This window comes from Dama dama, unplaced genomic scaffold (genome assembly GCF_033118175.1).
Source record: "Dama dama isolate Ldn47 unplaced genomic scaffold, ASM3311817v1 ptg000085l, whole genome shotgun sequence".
Classification (NCBI taxonomy): Eukaryota; Metazoa; Chordata; class Mammalia; order Artiodactyla; family Cervidae; genus Dama; species Dama dama.
The window spans coordinates 637766-651263 of record NW_026870902.1 but is presented as its reverse complement, the minus strand read 5'-3'; positions in this window follow the sequence as shown (position 1 = coordinate 651263).

Here is a 13498-nt window from a genome sequence, read left to right as displayed (position 1 = left end):
CGGCGTGCAAGAACATGAAGAGCCTGAAAATGTGTGAAAAATATGAAGAGCTTCAAAAGGTGTGAAAAATGAAAGGAGCATGAAACCGTATGAAAAATAGAAGGAGCATGAAGTGGTGTTGAAAAAAAAGAAGAGCCTGAAAATGTGTGAAAAATATGAAGAGCTTCAAAAGGTGTGAAATACATGAGGAACATTAAACGTTCTGAAAAATAGGAGGAGCATGAAGCGGTGTTCAAAAACATGAAGAGCCTGAAAAGGTGTGAAAAATATGAAGAGCTTCAAAAAGTGTAAAAAATAGTAGGAGCATGAAGCGGTGTTCAAAAACATGAAGAGCCTGAAAAGGTTTGAAAAATATGAAGAGCTTCAAACGGTCTGAAATACATGAGGAGCATGAAACGGTCTGAAAAATAGGAGGAGAATCAAATGGTGTTCAAAAATAAGAAGAGCCTGAAAAGCTGTGAAAAATATGAAGAGCCTCAAGGTGTGAAATACTTGAGGAGCATGAATCGGTCTGAAAAATAGGAGGAGCATGAAGCGGTGTTGAAAAACATGAAGAGCCTGAAAAGGTGTGAAAAATATGAAGAGATTCAAAAGGTGTCAAAAATATGAGGAGCATGACACAGTCTGAAAAATAGGAGGAGCATGAAGCGGGATTGAAAAACATGAAGAGCCTGAGTCGTGTGAAAAATATGAATAGCTTCAAAAGGTGTGAAAAATATGAGGAGATTCAAAAGGTGTCAAAAATATGAGGAGCATGAAACGGTCTGAAAAATAGGAGGAGCTTGATGCAGTGTTGAAAAATATGAAGACCCCGAAAACGTGTGAAAAATATGAAGATCTTCAAAAGGTATGAAATCTATGAAGAGCTTCAAAAGTTGTCAAAAAAGAGATGAGCATGATACGGTCTGAAAAATAGGAGGAGCATGAAATTGTGTTCAAAAAAATGAAGAGACTGAAAAGGTGTGTAATATATGTAGATTACAGAAGGTGTCAAAATATGAGGAGCATGAAAAGGTCTGAAAAATAGGAGGAGCATGAAGTAATGTTGAAAAACATGAAGAGCCTGAAAAGGTGTGAAAAATACGAAGAGCTTCAAAGGTGTGAAAAATATGAAGCACTTCAAAAGGTGTCAAAAATTAGAAGAGCATGAAACGGTCTGGAAAATAGGAGGAGCATGAAGTAATGTTGAAAAACATGAAGAGATTGAAAAGGTGTGAAAAATATGAAGAGCTTCAAAAAGTGTCAAAAATATGAGGAGCAAGAAACGGTCTGAAAAATAGGAGAATCATGCAGCGGTGTTGAAAACTATAAACAGCCTGAAAAAGTGTGAAAAATATGAAGAGCTTCACAAGGTGTCAAAAATATGAGTATTATGAAACGATCTGAAAAATAGGAGGAGCATAAAGCGGTGTTCAAAAATATGAAGAGCCTGAAAAGGTGTGAAAAATATGAAGAGCTTCAAAATGTGTCAAAAATATGAGGGGCATGAAACGGTCTGAAAAATAGGAGGAGCATGAAAAGTAGTTCAAAAACATGAAGAGCCTGAAAAGGTGTGAAAAATATGAAGAGCTTCAAAAGGTTTCAAAATTATTAGTCGCATGAAACGGGTAAAAAAAATAGGAGGAGCATGAGACGGTGTTGAAAAACATGAAGATCCTGAAAAGGTGTGAAATATATGAAGAGCTTCAAAAGGTTTCAAAAAAAGGAGGAGCATGAGACGGTGTTGAAAAACATGAAGAGCATGAAAATGTGTGAAAAATATGAAGAGATTCAAAAGTTATCAAAAATATGAGGAGCATGAAAGGGTCTGAAAATAGGAGGAGCATGAAACTTTGTATGTATACATGAAGAGCATGAAAAGGTGTGAAAAATTTGAAGAGCTGCAAAAGGTGTCAAAAATATGAGGAGCATGTAACGGTGTTGAAAAACATGAAGAGCATTAAAAGTGTGAAAAATATGAAAAGCTTCAAAAGGTGTCAAAAATATGAGGAGCATGAAACGGTCTGAAAAATAGTAGGAGCATGAGATGGTGTTGAAAAACCTGAAGAACCTGAAAAGGTTGGAAATATATGAAGAGCTTTCAAGGTGTCAAAAATATGAGGAGCATGAAACGGTCTGAAAAATAGGAGAAACATGAAACGGTGTTGAAAAACATGAAGAGCATGATAAGTGTTAAAAATATAAAGAGCTTCAAAAGGTGCCAAAATTTGAGGAGCATGAAACGGTCTGAAAAATAGGAGGAGCATGAAACCATGTTTAAAAGCCTGAAGAGCCTGAAAAGGTGTGAAAAATATGAATAGCTTCAAAAAGTGTAAAAAATATGAGGAGAATGAAACGGTCTGAAATATAGGAGGAGCATGAAGCGGTATTCAAATACATGAAGAGCCTGAAAAGGTGTGCAAAATATTAAGAGCTTCAAAAGGAGTCAAATATACGAGGAGCATGAAACGGTGTTGAAAAACATGAAGAGCATGAAAAGGTGTGAAAAATATGAAGAGTTTCAAAAGGTGTCAAAAATATGAGAAGCATGCAACTGTCTGAAAAATAGGAGGAGCATTAAACAGTGTTCAAAAACATGAAGAGCCTGAAAAGGTGTGAAATATATCAAGAGTTCAAAAGGTGTCAAAAATATGAGGAGCATGAAACGGTGTTCAAATACATGAAAAGCCTGAAAAGGTGCGAAATATATGAAGAGCTTCAAAAGGTGTCAAATATATGAGGAGCATGAAACGGTGTTGAAAAACATGAAGAGCCTGAAAAGGTGTGAAAAATATAAACAGCTTCAAAAGGTGTCAAAAATATGAGAAGCATGAAAAAGTCTGAAAAATAGGAGGAGCATGAAACGGTGTTGAAAAACATGAAGAGCCTGAAAAGGTGTGAAAAATATGAAGAGCTTCAAAAGGTGTCAAAAAAATGAGGAGCATGACAGTCTGAAAAATAGGAGGAGCATGAAGCGGTGTTGAAAAACATGAAGAGCCTGAAAAGGTGTGAAAATTATGAAGAGCTTCAAAAGGTGTGAAAAATTTGAAAAGAATGAAACAGTCTGATAAATAGGAGCAGCATGAAGCGGTGTTGAAAAACATGAAGAGCCTGAAAAGGTGTTAAAAATATTAGGAGCATGAAACGGTCTTAAAAATAGGTGGAGCATGAAGCGGTTGTGAAAAACATGAAGAGCCTGAAAAGGTGTGAAATATATGAAGAGCTTCAAAACGTGTAAAAAATATGAGGAGCATGAAACGGTATTCAAAAACATGAAGAGCTGAAAAAATGTGAAAAATATGAAGAGCTACAAAAGGTGTCAAAAAGATGAGGAGCATGAAACGGTCTGAAAAATAGGAGGAGCATCAAATGGTATTGAAGAACATGAAGATCCTGAAAAGTTGTGAAAATATGAAGAGAGTAAAAAGGTGTCAAAATTATGAGGAGCATGAAACGGTCTGAAAAATAGGAAGAGCAAGAAGCGGTGTTGAAAAACCTGAAGAGCCTGAAAAGGTGTGAAATATATGACGAGCTTAAAAAGGCGTGAAATATATGAGGAACCTGAAAAGCTCTGAGAAACAGTAGGAGAATGAAGCGGTGTTGAAGAATATGAAGAGCCTGAAAAGGTGTTAACAATATTAGGAGCCTGAAACGGTCTGAAAAATAGGAGGCGCATAAAGCAGTGTTGAAAAACTTGAAAAGCCTGAAAAGGTGTGAAAAACATGAAGAGCTTCAAGAAGTGTCAAAAATATGAGGAGCATGAAACGGTCTGAAAAATAGGAGGAGCATAAAGCGGTGTTCAAAAATATGAAGAGCCTGAAAAGGTGTGAAAAATATGAAGAGCTTCAAAATGTGTCAAAAATATGAGGGGCATGAAACGGTCTGAAAAATAGGAGGAGCATGAAAAGTAGTTCAAAAACATGAAGAGCCTGAAAAGGTGTGAAAAATATGAAGAGCTTCAAAAGGTTTCAAAATTATTAGTCGCATGAAACGGGTAAAAAAAATAGGAGGAGCATGAGACGGTGTTGAAAAACATGAAGATCCTGAAAAGGTGTGAAATATATGAAGAGCTTCAAAAGGTTTCAAAAAAAGGAGGAGCATGAGACGGTGTTGAAAAACATGAAGAGCATGAAAATGTGTGAAAAATATGAAGAGATTCAAAAGTTATCAAAAATATGAGGAGCATGAAAGGGTCTGAAAATAGGAGGAGCATGAAACTTTGTATGTATACATGAAGAGCATGAAAAGGTGTGAAAAATTTGAAGAGCTGCAAAAGGTGTCAAAAATATGAGGAGCATGTAACGGTGTTGAAAAACATGAAGAGCATTAAAAGTGTGAAAAATATGAAAAGCTTCAAAAGGTGTCAAAAATATGAGGAGCATGAAGCGGTGTTGAAAAACATGAAGATTCTGAAAAGGTGTGAAAAATATGAAGAGCTTCAAAAAGTGTCAAAAATATGAGGAGCATGAAACGGTCTGAAAAATAGGAGGAGCATGAAGAGGTGTTCAAAAACATGAAGAGCCTGAAAAGGTGTGAAATATATGAAGAGCTTGAAAACGTGTAAAAAATATGAGGAGAATGAAACGGTATTCAAAAACATGAAGAGCCTGAAAAGATGTGAAAAACATGAAGAGTCTGAAAAGGTGTCAAATATATGAAGAGCTTCAAAAGGTTTGAAAAATATGAGGAGCATGATACAGTCTGAAAAACAGGAGGAGCAAGAAGCAGTGTTGAAAAACATGAAGAGCCTGAAAAGATGTGAAAAATATGAAGAGCTTCAAAAGGTGTGAAAAATATGCAGAGCATGAAACGGTCTGAAATATAGATGGAGCATGAAGCGGTGGTGGAAAATATGAAGACCCTGAAAAAGTGTGAAATATATGAAGAGCTTCAAAAGGTGTGAAAAATATGAGGAGCATGTAACGGTCTGAAAAATAGGAGGAGCATGAAGCTTTGTTGAAAAACATGAAGAGCCTGAAAATGTGTGAAAAATATGAAGAGCTTCAAAAGGTGTCAAAAATTTGAGGAGCATGAAACGGTCTGAAAAATAGGAGGAATATGAAGCAGTGTTGAAAAACATGAAAAGCCTGAAAAGTTGTGAAATATATAAAGAGCTTCAAAAGGTGTCAAAAATATGAGGAGCATGAAACGTTCTGAAAAATACGAGGAGAATGAAGCGGTGTTGAAATACATGAAGAGCCTGAAAAGCTGTGAAATATATGTAGAGCTTCAAAACGTGTCAAAATTATGAGGAGCATTAAATGATCTGAAAAATTGTAGGAGCTTGAAGTGGTGTTGAAAAACATGAAGAGCCTGACAAGTTGTGAAAAAAATGAAGAGCTTCAAAAGGTGTGAAAATTATGTGGAGCAGGAAACGGGCTGAAAAATAGGTGGAGCATGAAGTGGTGTTGAAAAACATGAAGCACCTGAAAATGTGTGAAATATATGAAGAGCTTCAAAAGGTTTCAAAAATATGAGGAGCATGAAACGGTCTGAAAAATAGGAGGAGCATGAAATGGTGTTCAAAAACATGAAGAGCCTGAAAAGGTGTGAAAAATGTGAAGAGCTTCAAAAGTTGTGAAAAATATGAGGAGCATGAAACGGTCTGAAAAATAAGAGGAGCATGAAGTGGTGTTGGAAAACATGAAGAGCCTGAAAAGGTGTGAAAAATATGAAGAGTTTCAAAAGGTGTCAAAAATACGAGGAGCATGAAAAACTCTCAAAAATAGGAGGAGCATGAAGCGGTGTTCAAAAACTTGGAGAGCCTGAAAACGTGTGAAAAATATGAAGAGCTTCAAAAGGTGTCAATCATAGGAGGTGCATGAAACAGTGAAAAATAGGAGGAGCATGAAACGGTCTGAAAAATAGAAGGAGCATGAAGCGGTGTTGAAAAACATGAAGAGCCTGAGAAGGTTTGACAAATATGAAGAGCTTCAATAGGTGTCATAAATATGAGAAGCATGAAACGGTCTCAGAAATAGGAGGAGAATGAAGCGGTGTTCAAAAACATGGAGAGCCTGAAAAGGTATGAAAAATATGAAGAGATTCAAAAGGTTTCAAAAATATGAGGAGCATGTAACGGTCTGAAAAATAGGAGGAGCATGAAACGGTGTTCCAAAACATAAAGAGCCTGGAAAGGTGTGAAGAATATGAAGAGCCTCAAAACGTGTCAAAAATATGCGGAGCATGAAACGGTCTGAAAAATAGGAGCAGCATGAAATGGTGTTCAAAAACTTGAAGAGCCTGAAAAGGTGTGAAAAATATGAAAAGCTTCAAAAGTTGTCAAAAATATGAGGAGCAAGAAACGGTCTGAAAAATATGAGGAGCATGAAATTGTGTTCAAAAACCTGAAGAGCCTGAAAAGGTGTGAAAAATATGAAGAGCTTCAAAAGGTGTGAAATACACGAGGAGCATGAAACGGTCTGAAAAATAGGAGGAGCATGAAGCGGTGTTGAAAAACATGAAGAGCCTGAAAAGGTGTGAAAAATATGAAGAGCGTCAAAAGGTGTCAAAAATATGAGGAGCATGAAACGGTCTGAAAAATAGGAGAAGCATGAAGCGGTGTTGAAAAACATGAAGAGTCTGAAAAGTTGTGAACAATATGAAGAGCTTCAAAGGTGTCAAAAATATGAGGAGTATGAAATGGTGTTCAAAAATATGAAGAGCCTGAAAAGGTGTGAAAAATATGAACAGCTTAAAAAGGTGTCAAAAATATGAGGAGCTTGAAAAGGGTTCAAAAACATGAAGAGCATGAAAATGTATGAAAAATATGAAGAGTTTCAAATGGTGTCAAAAATATGAGAGCATGAAACGGTCTGAAAAATAGGAGGAGCATGAAATGGTGTTCAAAAACATGAAGAGACTGAAAACCTGTGAAAAATATGAAGAGCTTCAAAAGGTGTGGAAAATATGAGGAGCATGAAACTTTCTGAAAAATAGGAGGAGCACGAATCGGTGTTCAAAAACCTGAAGAGCCTGAAAAGGTGTGAAATATACGAAGAGCTTCAAAAGGTGTGAAAAATAGGAGGAGCATGAAGCGGTGTTCAAAAACATGAAAAGCCTGAAAAAGTGTGAAATATATGAAAAGCTTCAAAAGATGTCAAAATTATGAGGAGCATGAAACGCTCTGAAAATAGGAGGAGGATGAAACCGTGTTGAAAAACATGAAGAGCATGAAAAGGTGTGAAAAATATGAAGAGCTTCAAAAGGTGTCAAAAATCTGAGGAGCATGAAACGGTCTGAAAAATAGGAGGAGCACGAATCGGTGTTCAAAAACATGAAGAGCCTGAAAAGGTGTGAAAAATATGAAGAGCTTCAAAAGGTGTCAAAAATATGAGGAGCTTGAAAAGGTGTTCAAAATCATGAAGAGCATGAAAATGTGTGAAAAATAAGAAGAGTTTCAAATGGTGTCAAAAATATGAGGAGCATGAAACTGTCTGAAAAATAGGAGGAGCATGAAATGGTGTTCAAAAACATGAAGAGACTGAAAAAATGTGAAAATTATTAAGAGCTTCAAAAGGTGTGAAAAATATGAAGAGCTTCAAAAGGTGTGAAAAATATGAGGAGCATGAAACGGTCGGAAAAATAGGAGGAGAATGAAACTGTGTTGAAAAACATGAAGAGCCTGAAAAGGTGTGAAATGTATGTATAGGTTCAGAACGTGTAAAAATATGAGGAGCATGAAACGATCTGAAAAATAGGAGAAGATTGAAGCGGTGTTGAAAAACATGAAGAGCCTGAAAAGGTGTGAAAAATATGAAGAGCGTCAAAAGTTGTCAAAAATATGAGGAGCATGAAACGGTCTGAAAAATAGGAGGAGCATGAAAAGGTGTTCAAAAACATGAAGCGCCTGAAAATGTGTGAAAAATATGAAGAGCTTCAAAAGGTGTGAAAAATATGAGGAGAATGAAGTGGTGTTCAAAAACATGAAGAGCTTGAAAAGGTATGAAATATACTAAGAGCTTCAAAAGGTGTGAAAAATAGGAGGCACAAAAAGCGGTGTTCAAAAACATGAAAAGCCTGATAAGGTGTGAAATATATGAAGAGCTTCAAAAGGTGTCAAAAGTATGAGGAGCATGAAACGGTCTGAAAATAGGAGGAGGATGAAAGGGTGTTGACAAACATGAAGAGCCTGAAAAGGTGTAAAAAATATGAAGAGCTTCAAAAGGTGTCAAAATATGAGGAGCAAGAAACGGTCTGAAAAATAGGAGGAGCAAGAAACAGTGTTGAAAAATATGAAGAGCCTGAAAATGTGTGAAATATAGGAAGACGTTCAAAAGGTGTCAAAAATATGAGGAGCTTGAAACGGCCTGAAAAATAGGAGGAGAATGAAGAGGTGTTGAAAAACATGAAGAGCCTGAAAAGGTTTGAAATATATGAAGAGCTTCAAAAGGTGTCAAAAATATGAGGAGCATGAAACGGTCTGAAAAATAGGAGGAGCATGAAGCGGTGTTGAAAAACATGAAGAGCCTGAAAAGGTGGGAACAATATGAAGAGCTTCAAAAGGTGTGAAAAATGTGAAGTGCTTCAAAAGTTGTCAAAATATGAGGTGCATGAAACGATTTGAAAAATAGGAGCAGCATGAAGCGGTTTTGAAAAACATGAAGAGCCGGAAAAGGTGTGAAAAATATGAAGAGCTTCAAAAGGTGTCAAAAGTATGAGGAGCATGAAACGGCCTGAAACATAGGAGGAGCATGAAAAAGTGTTCAAAAACATGAACAGCTTGAAAAGGTGTGAAATATATGAAGAGCTTCAAAAGGTGTGAAAAATAGGAGGAGCATGAAGCGTTGTTCAAAAACATGAAGAGCTTGAAAAGGTGTGAAATATATGAAGAGCTTCAATAGATGTGAAAAATAGGAGGAGCATGAAGCTTTGTTCAAAAACATGAAGAACATGAAAAGGTGTGAAATATATGAAGAGCTTCAAAAGGTGTCAAAAATATGAGGAGCATGAAACAGTCTGAAAATAGAAGGAGCATGAAACGGTGTTGAAAAACATGAAGAGCATGAAAAGGTGTGAAAAATATGAACAGCTTCAAAACGTGTCAAAAATATGAGGAGCTTGAAAAGGTGTTCAAAAACATGAAGAGCATGAAAATGTGTGAAAAATATGAACAGCTTCAAAAGGTGTCAAAAATATGAGGAGCATGAAACGCTCTGAAAAATAGGAGAAGCATGAAGTTCTGTGGAAAAACATGAAGAGCCTGAAAAGTTGTGAAAAATATGAAGAGCTTCAAAAAGTGTCAATTATAAGAGGTGCATTAAACGGTCTGAAAAAAAGGAGAGGCATGAAAAGGTGTGAAAAACAGGAGGAGCATGAAGCGGTGTTGAAAAACATGAAGAGCCTGAAAAGGTGTGACAAATATAAAGACTTTCAAAAGGTGTCAATAATATGAGGATCATGAAAAGGTCTGAATAATAGGAGGAGCATGAAACGGTGTTGAGAAAAATGAAGAGCATGAAAAGGTGTGAAAATTAGGAAGAGCTTCAAAAGGTGTCAAAAATATGAGGAGCATGAAACGGTCTGATAAATAGAAGGAGCATGAAGCGGTGACAAAAATTTGAAGAGCCTGAAAAGGTATGAAAAATAAGAAGTGCCTCAAAACGTGTCAAAAATATGAGGAGCATGAAACGGTCTGAAAAATAGGAGCAGCATGAAATAATGTTCAAAAACATGAAGATCCTCAAAAGGTGTGAAAAATATGAAGAGCTTCAAAAGGTGTCAATAATATGAGGAGCATGAAACGGTCTGAAAAATAGGAGGAGCATGAAACTGTGTTGAAATCATGAAGAGCATGAAAAGGTGTGAAAAATACGAAGAGCTTCAAAAGGTGTCAAAAATATGAGGAGCATGAAACGGTCTGAAAAACAGGAGGAGCAGGAAGCGGTGTTGAAAAACATGAAGCGTCTAAAAAGGTGTGAAAAATTTGAAGATCTTCAAAGGTGTGAAAAATATGCGGAGCATGAAACGGTCTGAAAAATAGGAGCAGAATGAAACGGTTTTCAAAAACATGAAGAGCATGAAAAGGTGTGAAAAATATGAAGAGCTTCAAAAGGTGTCAAAAATTTGAGAAGCATGAAACGGTCTGAAAAATATAGGAGGAGCATGAAGCGGTGTTCAAAAACATGAAGAGCTTGAAAAGGTGTGAAATATATGAAGAGCTTCAAAAGTTGTGAAAAATAGGAGGAGCATGAAGCGGTGATCAAAAACATGAAGAGCCTTAAAAGTTGTGAAATATATGAAGAGCTTCAAAAGGTGTCAAAAATATGAGGAGCATGAAATAGTCTGAAAAATAGGAGGAGCATGAAATGGTGTTGAAAAACATGAAGAGCACGAAAAGATGTGAAAAATATGAATAGCTTCTAAAGGTGTCAAAAATAAGAGGAGCATGAAACAGTCTGAAAATAGGAGGAGCATGGAACGGTGTTGAAAAGCATGAAGAGCCTGAAAATGTGTGAAAAATATGGAGAGCTTCAAAAGGTGTCAAAAATATAGCAGCATGAAACAGTCTGAAAATACGAGGAGCATGAAACGGTGTTGAAAAGCATGAAGAGCCTGAATAGGTGTGAAAAATATGAAGAGCTTCAAAGGGGAAAAAATATGAGGAGCATGAAACGGTCTGAACAATAAGTGGAGCATGAAACGGTGTTGAAAAACATGAAGAGCCTGAAAATTTGTGAATAATATGAAGAGCTTCAAAAGGTGTCAAATATATGAAGAGCATGAAACGTTTTGAAAAATATGAGTAGCATGAAGCGGTGTTCAAAAACGTGAAGAGCCTGAGAAGGTGTGAAAAATATGAAGAGCTTCAATGGTGTCCAAAAAATGAGGAGCATGAAAAGGTCTGCAAAATAGGAGGAGAATGAAAAGTTGTTCAAAAACATGAAGAGCCTGAAAAGGTGTGAAAAATATGAACAGCCTCAAAACGTGTCAAAAATATGAGGAACATGAATCGGTCTGAAAAATAGGAGAAGCTAGAAGTTGTGTTGAAAAACGTGAAGAGCGTGAAAACATGTGAAAAATATGAAGAGCTTCAAAAGGTGTCAAAAATATGAGGAGCAAGAAACAGTCTGAAAAATAGGAGGAGCATGAAGTGGTGTTGAAAAACTTGAAGAGCCTGAAAAGGTGTGAAAAATATGAAGAGCTTCAAAAGTTGTCTAAAATATGAGGAGCATGAAACGGTCTAAAAAATAGGAGCGACATGAAACGGTGTTCAAAAACATGAAGAGACTGAAAAGGTGTGAATAATATGAAGAGCTTCAAAAGGTGTCAAAAATATGAGAAACATGAAACGGACTGGAAAAAAGGAGGAGCATGAAACGGTGTGGAAAAACATAAAGAGCCTGAAACGGTGTGAAAAATAGGAAGATCTTCAAAAGGTGTGAAAAATATGAGGAGTATGAAACGGTCTTAAAAATAAGAGGAGCATGAAGCGGTGTTGAAAAACATGAAGAGCCTGAAAATGTGTGAAAAATATGAAGAGCTTCAAAAGGTGTGAAAATTATGAAGAGCTTCAAAATGTGTCAAAAATGAGATGAGCATGAAACGGTCTGAAAAAAAGAAGGAGCATGAAGTGGTGGTGAAAAACAAGAAGAGCATGAAAAGGTGTGAAATATATGAAGAGCTTCAAAAGGTGTCAGTAATATGAGGAGCATGAAACGGTTTGAAAATTAGCAGGATCATGAAGCGGTGTTGAAAAACATGAAGAATCTGAAAACGTGTCAAAATATGAAGAGCTTCAAAAATATGAAAAATATGAAGAGCTTCAAAAAGTGGGAAAAATATGAAGAGCTTCAAAAGGTGTCAAAAATATGAGGAGAATGAAAAGGTCTGCAAAATAGGAGGAGCATGAAATGGTGTTCAAAAACATGAAGAGCCTGAAATCGTGTGAAAAATATGAAGAGCTTGAAAAGGTGTGAAAAATATGAGGAGCATGAAACGGTCTGAAAAATAAGAGGAGCATGAAGCGGTGTTCAAAAATATGAAGAGCCTGAAAAGGTGTGAAAAATATGAAGAGCTTCAAAACGTGTCAAAAATATTAGGAGCATGAAACGGTCTGAAAAATAGGAGGAGCATGAAGTGATGTTGAAAAACATGAGGAGCCTGAAAATGTGTGAAATATATGAAGAGCTTCAAAATGTGTCAGAAATGAGAGAAGCATGAAACGGTCTGAAAAATAGGATGAGCAAGAAGGGGTGTTGAAAAACATGAAGAGCCTGAAAACGTTTGAGAAATATGAAGAGCTTCATAAGGTGTGAAAAATATGAAGAGCTTCAAAAGTTGTTAAAAATGAGATGAGCATGACACAGTTTGAAAAATAGGAGGAGCATGAAACCGTGTTCAAAAACATGAAGAGCCTAAATAGGTTGAAAAATATGAAGAGCTTCAAAAGGTGTGAAAAAAAGGGGAGCTTAAAAGGTCTGAAAAATAGGAGAAGCATGAAGTGGTGTTGAAAAACATGAAGAGCCTGAAAACGTGTGAAATATATGAAGAGCTTCAAAAGGTGTCAAAAATATGAGGAGCATGAAACGGTCTGAAAAATAGGAGGAACACAAGTGGTGTTGAAAAACATGAAGAGCCTGAAAAGGTGTGAAAAATATGAAGAGTTTCAAAAGGTGTCAAAAATATGAGGAGCATGAATCGGTGTTGAAAAACATGAAGAGCCTGAAAACGTGTGAAAAATATGAAGAGCTTCAAAAGGTGTCAAAAATATGAGGAGCATGAAACGGTCTGAAAAATAGGAGAAACATGAAGCGGTGTTGAAAAACATGAAGAACATGAAAAGGTGTGAAAAATATGAAGAGCTTCAAAAGGTGTCAAAATATGAGGAGCATGAACCGGTCTGAAAAATAGGAGGAGCATGAAGCGGTGTTCAAAAACATGAAGAGCATGAAAAGGTGTGAAAAATATGAAGAGCTTCAAAAGGTGACAAAAATATGAGGAGCATGAAACGGTCTGAACTATAGGAAGACCATGAAGCGGTGTTGAAAAACATGAAGAGCCTGAAAAGGTGTGAAAAATATGAAGAGCTTCAAAAGGTGTCAAAAAAATGAGGAGCATGAAACTGTCTGAAAAATGGGAGGAGCATGAAGCGGTGTTGAAAAACATGAAGAGCCTGAAAACGTGTGAAAAACATGAAAAGCTTAAAAGTTGGGAGAAATATGAAGAGCTTCAAAAGGTGTCAAAAATGAGACGAGCATGAAATGGTCTGGAAAATAGGACGAGCATGAAGCGGTGTTGAAAAACATGGGGAGCCTGAAAAGGTGTGAAAAATATGAAGAGCTTTAAAAGGTGTGAAATACATGAGGAGCATGAAACGGTCTGAAAAATAGGAGGAGCATGAAACCCTGTTCAAAAACATGAAGAGCCTGAAAAGTTGTGAAAAATATGAAGAGCTTCAAACGGTTGGAAATACATGAGAAGCATGAAACGGTGTTGAAAAACATGAAGAGCCTGAAAAGGTGGGTAAAATATGAAGAGCTTCAAAAGGTGTCAGAAATGAGAGGAGCATGAAATGGTC